This window comes from Dipodomys spectabilis, unplaced genomic scaffold, assembly GCF_019054845.1.
Source record: "Dipodomys spectabilis isolate Male_0828 unplaced genomic scaffold, ASM1905484v1 ptg000401l, whole genome shotgun sequence".
In the NCBI taxonomy this organism is placed as follows: Eukaryota; Metazoa; Chordata; class Mammalia; order Rodentia; family Heteromyidae; genus Dipodomys; species Dipodomys spectabilis.
The window spans coordinates 345,501-358,749 of record NW_024871078.1 but is presented as its reverse complement, the minus strand read 5'-3'; the positions used below and the strand labels follow the sequence as shown (position 1 = coordinate 358,749).

The following is a 13,249-nucleotide window of genomic DNA, read 5'->3' as shown; positions in this document are numbered from 1 at the left end:
GGGTGTTATTCAATCTACTTCTTGTGGCGAGAAGTCCACTTCTTTTCAGTTGTGGGGCTTGAACTCTGGGCCTGGGCCAGCTCCCTGAGATCCTCAGCTCAAACCTAGCACTCTACCACTTGAGTCACAGCTCCACTTCCAGTTTTTTTGTGGCTCTTTGGAAATAAGAGTCTTACAGGTGTTCCTGCCCGGGCTGGCTATAAACCACAATCCTCATATCTCAGCCTCCATTGTACTTAGTATTATAGGCCTGAGCCACAGGAACCTGGCTTAAGTGTAATTCTGACCTTCTTTCCTTTTTTCTCTCTCTCTCAGGAACTGATTGAATGGGTGCTGGAGGAGGTGGCCCAGCATCCCCAACGTGGTTGGTACCAAGGTGGCCCTCTCATTCTGGAGGTGGGCTGTGGGTCAGGAGCTGTCTCGTTCAGGCTGTTGTACCAGCTCCATGAGGCCCTCTGTGCCCTGGCTAGACCGTGACAGTTATTCATTGTCCATCTAGCCTTACTGGATTCAGTACTGTGATCAATGCCCTTTTCTAGCAAAAATTTCTGGCTAAAATTATGATACATAGTTACAGAATGAAAATGTAATGCCATCTTAAGAGAGTCATTTAGGGTTCTGGGAATGGGACTTCACGGTAAAATGATTGCCTAAGCATGCAGGAGACCCTGGGTTCAATTCCTCAGTAACACATAAACTGAAAAAGAAACACTGGAAGTGGTCCTGTCCCTCAAGTGGTAGAGGGTTAGAATTGAGAGAGAGAAAAAAAAGTTGAGGAATAATTCCCAAGCCCTGAGTTTCAGCCCCAGGACTGCCAAAACAACAACAATGAACATTTAGTTAGTAAATACAAAATAAAGAACCCAAACTTGGAATATATAATTGTTCCTTCCATACTGATACTTGACAATAGTCCCTAATTCATGTACTTTACCTATGTTAGGATAGTGTGTTGAAAAAAAAAGTTTTGTTCATTAGGTCATGGCAATTAATGCCAGGAACGTGCTTAGATGTCAGGTGAATATTAATTCTGGAAATTCAAAGATTCCAGGCTTTTGAGTGGGGTCTCTGCTAATCACAATGATAAGGGTAGTCTAAGTGAGATTTGGAAATCATTTTGGACAGTTATAGCACCAAAAAGGCAGAGGCTAATTAACAGTTGTGACAGAAGAGAAGGAATAACTGCAGATGGAAGGAAAGAAATGATAGTAACTAAGGTATAACAGAAACAGTTCTAGGGAACCATTTTTGGTTATTGAAGAACTAGTTATCAACTAGGCTTATTCCTCATTGCCTTTAGCATTCTAAATCTCTTAGGCTAGATAAATGTATCTCCTTCTATGCTGTTCTTTCATACCTGATCTCTTTGCTTTCTAAACATCTGTCTTTCTATATTTGTCTATAAACCTTTACTGATATTTACTACACCTATACAGACGTCACAGGATGCTAATGTAAGAGTCCCATAGCTCATGAGTCTTAATGAAACAAAATGGAAAAGGAGGACATATTCACTGCTATCTCAATTTTTCTAAAAAGCTGCAATGTCATCATTTGGTTAAAATTTCCATTCTTTGTCTACACAGTGTCATTCAGTGCACATAAATGCAAATATAAGCCTGGTGCTGGTGGCTCATGCCTGTAATCCTAGCTACTCAGGAGGTTGAAACCAGAGGATTGTGGTTCAAATCCAGCCTGGTCAGGAAAGTCCATGAAACACTTATCTTCATTTAGCCACCAGAAACCCAGAAGTGGTGCTGTAGCTAAAGTTGTAGAGCATTCTAGATGAGCTGAAGAGCTGAGAGACAGTGCCCAGAATCAGTGTTCCATACCCACAATCAACAAAAAAGTGCAAATATGGGTTTAAGTTTCCCCCAAAGGAATGATGAAGTCAATAGTAATCTTCCCAATGGAGTCAGTGCAAGTACTTTTGCTGAGTTATTTAAGTTATGGCTTCTTTGCTGAACATATTCTCTTCTTTAAAAATTGTCAAATATTAGCTGTATAGTAAACTTCATCTAATATTTCTTGGTTCAAAAGAGAAGTCCATCCAGTTGATGTCACTTAGCTTTCTTACTGTCTTAGTTCAAAGCCAACCAGGCATGAGAGTCTGTCAAACTCTTATCTGTAATTAAACACCAAAAAACCAGAAGTGAAGTTTTGGCTCAAGCAGTAGTGTACTAGCTTTGTGGGCAGGTGGGAAAGAAGGACAACTGTTCAGGGACAGGGTCCAGCCTCTGAGTTCAAGCCCCAGAACCAGCACAAAGTAAACAAACAAGCAAACAACACAAACCCTAGGTATTTCTTTGGGACTCTCCTTAAAGTGGTCTGAGAAGAGGCTGGTTTTGCTGATCATACTCACTGGATCCTGCGTTTTTGAAATCTTTATTGCTATGGAAAACTCATGACCAGACTAAACGAATTGATAACTGACTCCTGCAACAAGAGAATCATCTCAGGAGTGAAACATCCATCCATAAGACACTTCAAAACCTCCATATCTTTGTTTCTTTGCAGTAGAACATTTTTAAAACAAAGTTATTTCCTTTTGTTCTATGCTGGACTTCAAATGGCATATTGTTTCCTTCTGTAATATTCTCAACTACAAGTTTACAGACAAGTTTTATATGAGGAAAGAACACACTCAAAAATGTCAGGGAGAAAGTTTCCTTCAAACATTGAATTCTTTCCTTGTACAGTAAAAAGGAAAGCAAATGTTAACTTGAACTTTGTCATTCCTCTATGTTCAATTCCTCTCCTGAGATCAATTTCCACATCTAGTAACAGTTACTTCCACTTACTTCCAGTAACAATCTATGGTGCTGCTAGAGATAAAATGAATGTTTTCTGACTTCATTGAAACAGCACAAGGACACACTTAGACATGAGGTAACACGTGTTTCAGAGACAACTTAGTAAAGAGAAAATATGAAATTTAAATTGCTTATGAACACTTTATTCATGAGTACATTATGTTCAAACTTCTTTAGTGCTCTGTAAATTAAGGTGAATTTTAAATGGGAAGAAGGTTCTCAGACCATTTTTTGTGAGTTTATGTGCTGTGCCTTAATTTCCCAATTGTACATGAGTTAACAGTAAGAGAAACAATAGCAATAATAGGAGAGAGAAGTTCTGTGTTTATATAAAAGGGCTCAGTAAAATATAGAAGACTCTACAAATAAGACAACATTGAAACAATAAAGCCAAGTCCAGTATGTAGATTTATGGGAGTGATATAGAGAAAGCATTACTCCTATATGGAACATGAAGCCACTTCCTTTCTAAATCACGCTTGCTAATCACCTAATTTTGTAAAAAGAAGAATGGAAGAATGATTCTGTTTCCAATGCAAGTCATATATGAGATAATGGACTTAACTGGAAAAAAAGAATCTATCTTGAAAGAACAGGAATTATACTAGCAATGAATCTAGTGGCTAAGATCACATTTCTTTTTTTTCCTTTTCTTATATTCTTTTTGTAGTGGTTGGTCATGGTACTTGAAATCTGGGACTGGGTGCTGTCCTTCTGCAACGAAGCTCAAGGCTAGTGCTCTTCCACTTGAGCCACAGTGCCACTCCCAGTTTTCTGGTAGTTATTGGAGAAAAGAGTCTCCAGGACTTTCCTACCTGGGCTGGCTTTAAATCCCAATCCTCAGATCTCACCACACCGAGCTTAAGATCACATTTCTAACAGTGTACACTCAAGATATGTAATGTATATGTCCATCAATCTTTATATTAATTCTTGCATTAAAAATCTGGGCTACAGGATAGACTTTACACTCACAAAAGTGTTTGTAGTTTAAAAGTTGATACTCCTGGAAAAATAAAACCTAAGAATGTAAAGGAGTCTGAGAAGTTCAATTTGCATCCAGCCTGGGCAGAACAGGCTTTGAGACACTACCTATAATTAAACAGCCAAAAGCTGGAATACCAGTCATGAGCAAGATTGCTGAATAAGAGCTTGAGGTTTGTGCATACATACATACAAACATACACATACACACAGAGGGATTTATATGTGCACACAAAAATACACACATAAAACAATTCTCAGAATATGTAGAAAAGTTAGAAAACAATAAAAATATGTCCCGATTAAGACTAGAATCAAGCGATAATTTTTAATATTAGAAAGCCCTCAAGTGAAATTTCCCTCCAAAAGTTGAGAATCTTACATAGGTAGGAATCAGAGATAGTAAAAGAGTCAAGCAACATTATTAATGGGATAGGATTCATGGAGGAATGAATCAGGGAACCCTCTAGGTGCATATGAAAATGTTCATATCTTGTGTCAAATGTTAGAACATCTTTGAAAATAGTACATAAACAGTCTGAGCAGTCAGTCTAGTGGATAAGATCATAGGAGAAGTTCAGAATTGCTAGTCTGTTTCTAGAGTAAATAAACAAACTATGGCAGGGCAATGTGATACAAGCCTGGAATTCTAGCACTTCGACAGGAGATTAGAGAATGGAACTACATTGCGATATCTTCCCTGGACCAGGTAGAATAATTTTGTCTCAATGAAACAAACAAAACAACAAGAAAGGAATACATAGTTGGAATTTGGGTCTAATTTTCTCATTATGTTTTGAGAAGTCAATTTTCCTATTGAAATGCAACTCATATATATCCTCACTTGTGTTTTAAATGCTCTCTTCATTACAGAACATTCTAGATGCAAAATGGCTCATTATTCCCATCCAAAAATTTGCAAAAGTGAGTAAGCAACATTCTGTTGGATTCCAAAGAAATGTTGAAGAATTACAAAAGCATAAGCCTGGAGAAATAGCAAAGTTCATCTAATGTAGGACTTTGTAGACCTTGATAAATTAGAATTTAGATTTAAAATATATATCTTGGTTTTGTTTGTAATCTTATATTCTATAGGATACTACAAAATTCTTTTTAAGTAGAGGGATTAATTGAAAAATTCACAAATGATTCTGGCATTCTATTTTCCTAGAATATTCTTTCAACAGAGTTATAATTAGAATATAGTAAATAGATAATTCCCACAGTTCATGTATACCATGTTAATGTGAATAATCTAGACAGAGTTGCCAACAAATGGATGACAGTAATTTATAAATTTATAAAAACAGCATTTTTTGAGGGTTTAGTTTAAAATGGTATGAAGAGAGTAATTCTGTGACATCTTCTTTCTTCAACCTATAAGTAACACAGGAAGCCATTTCCTTATTTACGTGCCTCTGTATACATTGAGAAAATGCTAGGTTTGGGGTTTGTATTCAACGTAGTTTTTGTTTTATTGGTTTGCTTAGAGCTTGAACTCTTGGCCTGGACAGTGTCTCTGAGCCTGTTTATGCTCAAGGCTCCTGCCCTACCACTTCAACCTCAGTGCCACATTGTGTCTGGCTTTTACGGAGAAGTATATTGGAGATAAGATTCTAAGAAACCTTCCTGCCAGAGTGGGCTTTGAACCATAATTTTCCGCTCTTAGCTTCCTCAATATCTATGATAATTAAAAAAGTATAAATATAAATAATATTTGCAAGTGAGGAAAAATGATGCAGCTCAGTTTATTGTGGTGTCTTTCCAGAACACGGAGGAAATCACATTAGCAGAGGTGTAGTATTTTTCACAATAGAGATAAGCTATTCATGATATGAATTAAGGAATTTCAAGGTGCCCCTTACAAGTTGGAAACTGTTGGGCTAGGATGACTTCATGGTATAAATCTTGGGATTGATGGTCATAGAAATAACAGCTTACTCTGATAAAAAAAATTGCTTACTCTTGACGAATTAATTATTACAGATGCTTCATAGTTATAGTTTTCTCCTCTACGAGAATGTGGCTATTTTTCTGTTGACTTCTCAATCTTTAACACCCCATTGGAAACTGCATCTATTGCAGAATTTCATAACATGCAAAAAAGTACTGTTTTGAATCTCTCAGGTATGGAATGCTGAGAATTTAAAAATGAGTAATTATGAGTAGTTATTTCTCATAGGAATTTTGAAGAACACATGTATTCTGTCCTCTTAACAACTTAGTTAATTTTAAATGTTTTGGGCTTCCATAGCATTAAAGTGGTTTTCTGTTTTAGAATTAGAAAGTATTAAATGTATTCTTTTTCGAAAAATTCGGCAAGTATATTATGAAAATATTGTCTAGTTGGATAACAATCACGTTGATGACCCTCTGATAAAGAAGTGGTAATTAATTTGAATTGGATGTCAAATAGTACTGATTTTTAAAATATTACTACATAAAGAATAATATTTACTGTGCCAATACAGTGAAATTACATTTTATGCAGCTTATTTTTTCAATTTTATTATCAAATTGATGTACAGTGAGGTTACAATAATTGTAAGGTAGTAAATACAAAACATTTCAAACTTGTTACCCCCCCCTCATTTTTCTCACAGTTTTCCTTCACCCCTCACAAGCTGTAATGTACATTTCCAATATATTGTCTTGTGAGTGTTGCTATTGCATTGGTTTTCCCTTTGTCATTTGTCTCACCATTTTGCTCTTCCTCTTCCCTTCCCTATTTAAGGTAAATGCATACACAATACAACATCAAATACAGCAGGAATGAACAATAGGGGGAAAACCCAGAGAAAACAAATCACATATTTCATCAAAAACAACAACCACAATTGAAAAAATCTGGTTCCATATCTTGGAATTCATTTTGCTTAGCCTCAGCTTATATGGTTATGTATACGCAGTACAAAACCACTGGAAAATAATAGCTGCATGGACACCATATCATGAAAACAGCATGTTAACTTTTTGATGGTAAAGGTGGAATTAGGATTTGTGAATTCGCAGTTCTGATAAAGGTATTTCAAGGGTTTTAAAGTTATGACAGGTAAATTTGAGTTGTTCAAAATTTTTAACAACTTAGCCTATTAAGAAAATTTAAAATTGCCTGGGAGAATAGGCTTTCATGCAAAGAAATCCACGGAGACTTAGTAGAGAGGAAGCAATGTGGGTGAAGATGCTCATTTTCACACTAAGCAAACAAACCTCAGAAACGTTGCTCTAAATCCTGTAGGTTCCCTTGGAATTATCCTTACCCAGGAAATACATTCTTATGTTGAAACAAGGATATACTGGAATTTAAATTCAAATTCTTAAAAAATAAGACATCAATTTTGTGAATTTATCTTTAATTACCAAACCGTAATTCTCTGAAAAAGTTAATTTGAGTCAAAATATTTAGGGAGAAAGTGCCCTCCACAATGAAAGAAGGTGTTGGGATTACACATTTCTGTTTGTAACACTTTCTACAATGTCTTTGCATGTGAAGCAGTGAAACACAGAAAAAAATCTGATTGGATACTTCAAACCAATGATTTCACATTTCTAAGTGGCTCACAAAAAATAATATCCTTAATAACATGAAATAGTGAAGACTTCTCTTATTACATAAGCCAAAATGTTTTGGGTTCAGAAAAGAATTGAGCAAATGGAAAAGGTAAGAAAACATAGTTCTTAGAAAGCCTTGCTAAGTGTATTGGCTTCAGCAGTGAAGGGAGGCCAAACTTTTTTATATAAATTGTGTTAATATTTTTTTTGGATGTCCAGTCGTGGTGCCTGAACTCTGAGCCTCGGCGCTGTCCCTCAGCTCTTCAGGTCAAGGCTAGCACTCTACCACTTGAGCCACAGCACTACTTCCGGCTTTTTTCTTTTTGCTTATGTGGTGCTGAGGAATCGAACCCAGGGCCTTAGTCATTCAAGGCAAGCGCTCTACCAAAGAGCCAACTTCCCAGCACTAAATTGTGTTAGTAATTTTATTACCAAAAGTGATTTTACAGAGCCTATTTGGCTCACTACAATGCAGAACAGATTGAATGAAGACATGAAAATAAATTCCACATCCAAATGAAGCAACTTAAATAGTTTTAAAAGAGAAATCATGAAGATGTAACAGTGGTGGAGCCCATATAGTCCTTCAGCTTCACTAAACTTGAAGCCAAAATGCTGTGATTAATTGGAAATCAGGCAAGAGCTAAGAGGAGGACATAGAAGCAGGACATAGAAGCATTGTCCTTTTGTAACAGACACTGTCTTCCTAGGTATAGGTGATTTAACTCTACGCTCCTCCATACATCTTGGTGAACAAATGCAAGACCAAGAGAAAAATCATCTATTGAAATAATTTTGCATAGAATAACTTCATTGTTCCTGATATGGTATCTAAGGAGAGTCTTAAGATAGAAGATAAAAGTGCAGTATTTTTCAGTTTCCTCTAACCATCTTCTTAGCAAAATATATCTTTTAGGTTAGAATGGATTGAACCAAAAAGTGATGGATTACTTATTTTTGTGGGCACTTTAGACACAAGAAGATTTTCAAGGTAAAAGAAAAAATACAGCCAAATATTTGTGATCACAGCTTCTTGGACTGTTTTCTGGAGACAAAGTTTTACATTAAGTTTCAGGGCAACCAAATGCAAGAGGGAAGTTTAATAGACTTGCTTGGCCAATTAAACAGCATGAAAGAAGAAAATGGCAAATAATATTTAAGGAATTACTTTGACCAATTACTTTGTCAGAAGAAAGAAGGAAAAATATAATTCAAAATCAATTGACTTAAAAGTATGAAGAAAGAGTAGTGAAGAGAGATTAGAGAAAACATAGAGGATTGTTTTCTCTCCAGTGGAGTAATGGGTTCTTGATCTTGTTTCTTCCATTCTGTCTTCACAAGCTATCAAGTGTGTCTCACGACTGGATTATCCAGTTCAAACAGAGAACTCATAGAAGAAAGATAATATTTGCAGCAGATGTAGGTGATTTATAACCTTAGACAATCTATTTAAATCTGTTCAAAATTCTCCCCTATCCCAAACTTCTCTCTTTGTATAGCTTTGATTGCCTTTCCCATGACGACCCTTCCTTCATTAACTGCTTAAAATTTGTGGAGGTCATATTCATACTTTCTAGAGATTTCAGATTGGTTGTGATTTTTTTGTGTTTTTGTTTTTTGTTGTGTTTTTAAACTGAATTTCAAAAGGTTGTGCAAGTGTTACAATTAAATATATCCATCTAATTGTCCAATGCTCTTGGATCAGAGTCACTCCTTCCATCATTCTCAACCAACCCCTTCTCCAAGATTTATTTCAGATTTACCACTTCCTTTATCATATGTTTAGATTGAGTATTCTAGCTGTACTTGCCCCTTGTTCATTTTTCATTCATTCTATGTCTTTACTATAATTCCTTTCTGTTTTCAACTTCCTGATAGTCATCCTGTTACACTGTCTATTAATACTTTGAAAGGTTTATGTACATTTCATGGAGTTTCCATACTGCATATGCTTGAACTGATGTCAGCTTATATTTCCATAATTCATTCAAATTTGCAAGACAGGAGACGTGAAGCACCTAACCATGATTTTATTCTCATCCATTTGGAAGATTAATCTTTAGTCAAAAAGAAAGTAAAAACATTGGCATAGAATGTATTCCTAACTACCAGTTCTTATAAATGGCTTTGTACAATGGTGTGATTGTTTTATTTTACATGGGATATTATTTTCTACTACCTATAAGTTTTGGAAAAAGAAGAATACTAAAATTTATTCCTATAGAGGAATATGATAGAAATAGAAGACAGATTTTATGTTTGTCATATCTCTGATGAGTACCCATATTCAAGACTTAAGTCATATTTCTTCCTATGTTAGACAGATAGGGAAAACATATTATTACATATGATAAGACAACTACTTGTGACTTTTTAAAATGTACCTTATTAAATGATGACATTGACTTTATTAGCTAATTTTTGGGTTTGAAATTTGGGAGGCTGATCTACCTAACACATTTCTGGAAGGCCCTTACTGAAAAACACAAATTGTGGGTGGTACTATTTCTACACTTTAATGAATGGTTGAATGTGTTGGGCATTAGTGCTGGGTAAATAATTCAACTCTATTGTAACTTGCTGCCTACACTTGAAAAACTTGTAATGTCACTAAGTATCATCTACTTGTCAAATGTTATTTTGGCGAATGTGATTTTAAAAAGTTAATTTGAAAAGGAATAATTTTCAAAATATTAAATGTAGATCATCATTGGTTTGAGATTGACATTTTTATACCACTGAAATATGTTGTACTGAAGTCCCAGTGTTTTGAAGCACTAAGGATCTTCTCAATATTTTTCTGAATTACATTTGAACTCTAAGTAAATTTTTCTGGGCCTTGGTAGACCAATTATCGATCTATCCTTCCAGGAACTACTTTTTGGCTCACTTATGCAGGACTAAAATCTTTCATTAATCATAGGGGAGGGGTATTAAAAATAATCTTATGACACTTTGTGAACTTGTTCACTCATATGAGCTGGTCAGCTGTAAGTTGAATGTTTGAATTGTCATACATACTTTCAAATTTTGTGATCTCATCTTTCATTTTAAGTTGCCGTGCATTTCACAATTGCTTACTGCTAATTCCTGCATCTCAAGGAATTGGGGCCCTTAAATATAGGAAATTAGAACTTGAGATGGATCTTCAAATACTTTGTGTTGGCATGTTGCATGGGCCTTGGTGAGAAGTCTTGCCTCTGTTATCTGATGATGCCGATAACTGGGACCTGGGATCCTAGGAATCATTGTGTCATGCAGAAGAATAATATTTGTTAGACACCTTATCAGCAAAATTTGGGCATAATTAGTAGGATTGCTTCAGAAATATGTTGAAAAACAGTTTGGGACCAGCGAGTTAAAACAATAAACAGAGAAGCAGAGCAAAATCCCTTTTAGATTAGCGGAAAACAACATTGTTTTTTTTACCATGTGAATTCAGAAGACCAAGAACAGTTAGAATGTATCACAAGTTTATACCAAAGACATTGCTCTGATACTTTATATATTCTAATATACATTTTAAACCTAATTATTTATATTCCTATTCTATTTATTGGAATAAATAAATATTAATTTATTAGTGAAATTATCAACTAATTCTAGTAAGTTTCACTGTGTGAAATATAAAATCAGCACATATAAATATAAAATATATAACTATATAATATAAGAAAAAGACACATGCTTTGCATTGTTCTGTTGTGGTTACAGTATCAAAGGCAACTCTGTTTTAAAGTATTATTCCATTATCTGTACCTCAGTGTTTGATAGAGTTGGACCTAAAGCTTTACCATTAAAACATTACCAATTAAAGGCCTAATAATGAGGAGAAACATCTGGACTTCTCCTGCAACTATGAAAATATTTCGTGATAGAAATGCAGTGGTGTAAGTTCCTGCCTGGTTGGATGGTAGACAGGCCAGGACATTAAGTAATCACGCATATGATCAATTTTTTCACCTTCTTGGCTTTAGCTACTTTTGAAATGTTAGATATAATAAACAATTATATTTTGATAAAATATCTTCTAGTCTGAACACTTCTGACTGAACTGTTCATCTCTCTATGATCCCTTGTAACATTTAAGTTTTGTTCAAGTAAAACAATCTATGTTGTCAGGGTAAGATATTCTGATTGGTCTGTTCCTACATGAGAGAAGAGTAAAGGGTCAGGTAGACATTTGTGCCAGTAAGACCTCATTTGGGAAAATGTCAGCTGCAGAATGTTATAAGTAGCTCTTAAGCAAGGCTTACTTTGAATCCATTAGCTCCACAAACCTAATTCAGTTGGATCAATAAGTACTTGAAAAAGCCATCACCTTTGGACCAAGCTATAAATTATTGAAAGTATGATCAAATTCCAAATGAAAAAGACTTAAAATTGTCATTGACAAAAAAAATTGTAAATGTGAGCAATCGATTGAACATGTAATTTTTCCCCTGTTCACAGAATTTTAGGGAAATAATAGCATTGTTAGGAACAATAAGATTTCCTTGTTCCAAGTAGGCACCCACGGATATAAGCCTGTATAAAGATTGCATCACTAACTACTTAAATTTAGAAGATACTACATGCTTCAGCAGCACGTATTCCCAAATTACAATACAGAGATTAACATGGCAATTGCACAAGGATGATATGAAAATTTGTGAAGTATTCCGTATTTTTCATTCTTCAGATGCAAGGAATGAAAAACAGTTATTAAAAAGTTGATTACAGGGCTGGGAAGGTGACTCAGTGGTAGAGCGCTTGCCTTGCATGCTCGAGGCCCTGGGTTCGATTCCTCAGCACCACATAAGCAAAAAGAAAAAAGCCGGAAGTGGCGCTGTGGCTTCAGTGGTAGAGCGCTAGCCTTGAGCTGAAGAGCTGAGGAACAGCACCCAGGCCCAGAGTTCAGGCCCCAGGACCGGACCTAAAAAAAAAAAAAAGTTGATTACAAAATAACAAGTGTAACAACAAACGTAATTCCTTTAAATTAAATTTAGTTTGGCATTAGTGTATTAAATCTTCACCTCAGAAAGGCGTTTACATAGCATAAACTTTACAAAACTTTTGAAATTAGACAAAATTGTCATTTTATCCCAAAGAAAAATAATATTAGGACCTAGGCAAAAAAGGAATCTAAAACTTTCTATATGGAATACAATCTGAAAGGACACATTAATGAACCTATATATTATAAAATAATATAGAATTCAAAGTATATCTAGGAAAGAATAAAATAAATTATGAACATTATGCAAACATAGAATATAGAATATTTTAAAATATTCTTTTTTAGACAACCACCAGAAATACTTTAGTTTCTGTACTACTCATTTCAACAGATACATTAAAATTATTTCTGATTAAAAAATCACAAACTCTGCAGAAATCATTATACATGTATACAAAAACTCTTGAATTCATTTTGACATCCAATGCAGGCAATTCACTTGGAAGAATTCCATGGAATTCATGAATTTTTACAGTAAGTATTGGTGTTGCCGGGCGCTGGTGGCTCACTCCTGTAATCCTAGCTACTCGGACGCTGAGATCTAAGGCTCACGGTTCAAAGCCAGCCCGGGAAGGAAAGTCCGTGAGACTCTTATCTCCAATAAACCACTAGAAAACTGGAAGTGAAGCTGTGGCTCAAGTGGTAGAGCACTCACCTTGAGCTGAAGAGCACAGGCATAGCGCCCAGGCCCAGTGTTCAAGCCCCATGACCGAGCAAAAAAAAAAAAAAAGATATTGTCCTTATTTGGATTGTGGAATTATTTTGTACGGACACAAAGGATGGACTTGCATTTTTGAAATTTAAGAAACTTAACCCTACCATTAGGACTTAAGAGAACAATTTGTACAGCCTTCCACAGCTTCATAGAGGTAGTGATAAATACTTATCCTTTGGGCAATTT

The 13,249-nt window shown here is 35.3% G+C and overlaps 1 pseudogene; it reads left to right on the top strand.

Annotated features, from left to right (window-relative positions):
- The first annotated feature begins 11,923 nt into the window (after window positions 1-11,923).
- On the top strand, window positions 11,924-12,020 carry LOC122096907 (annotated as a pseudogene).
- The last annotated feature ends 1,229 nt before the right edge of the window (window positions 12,021-13,249 follow it).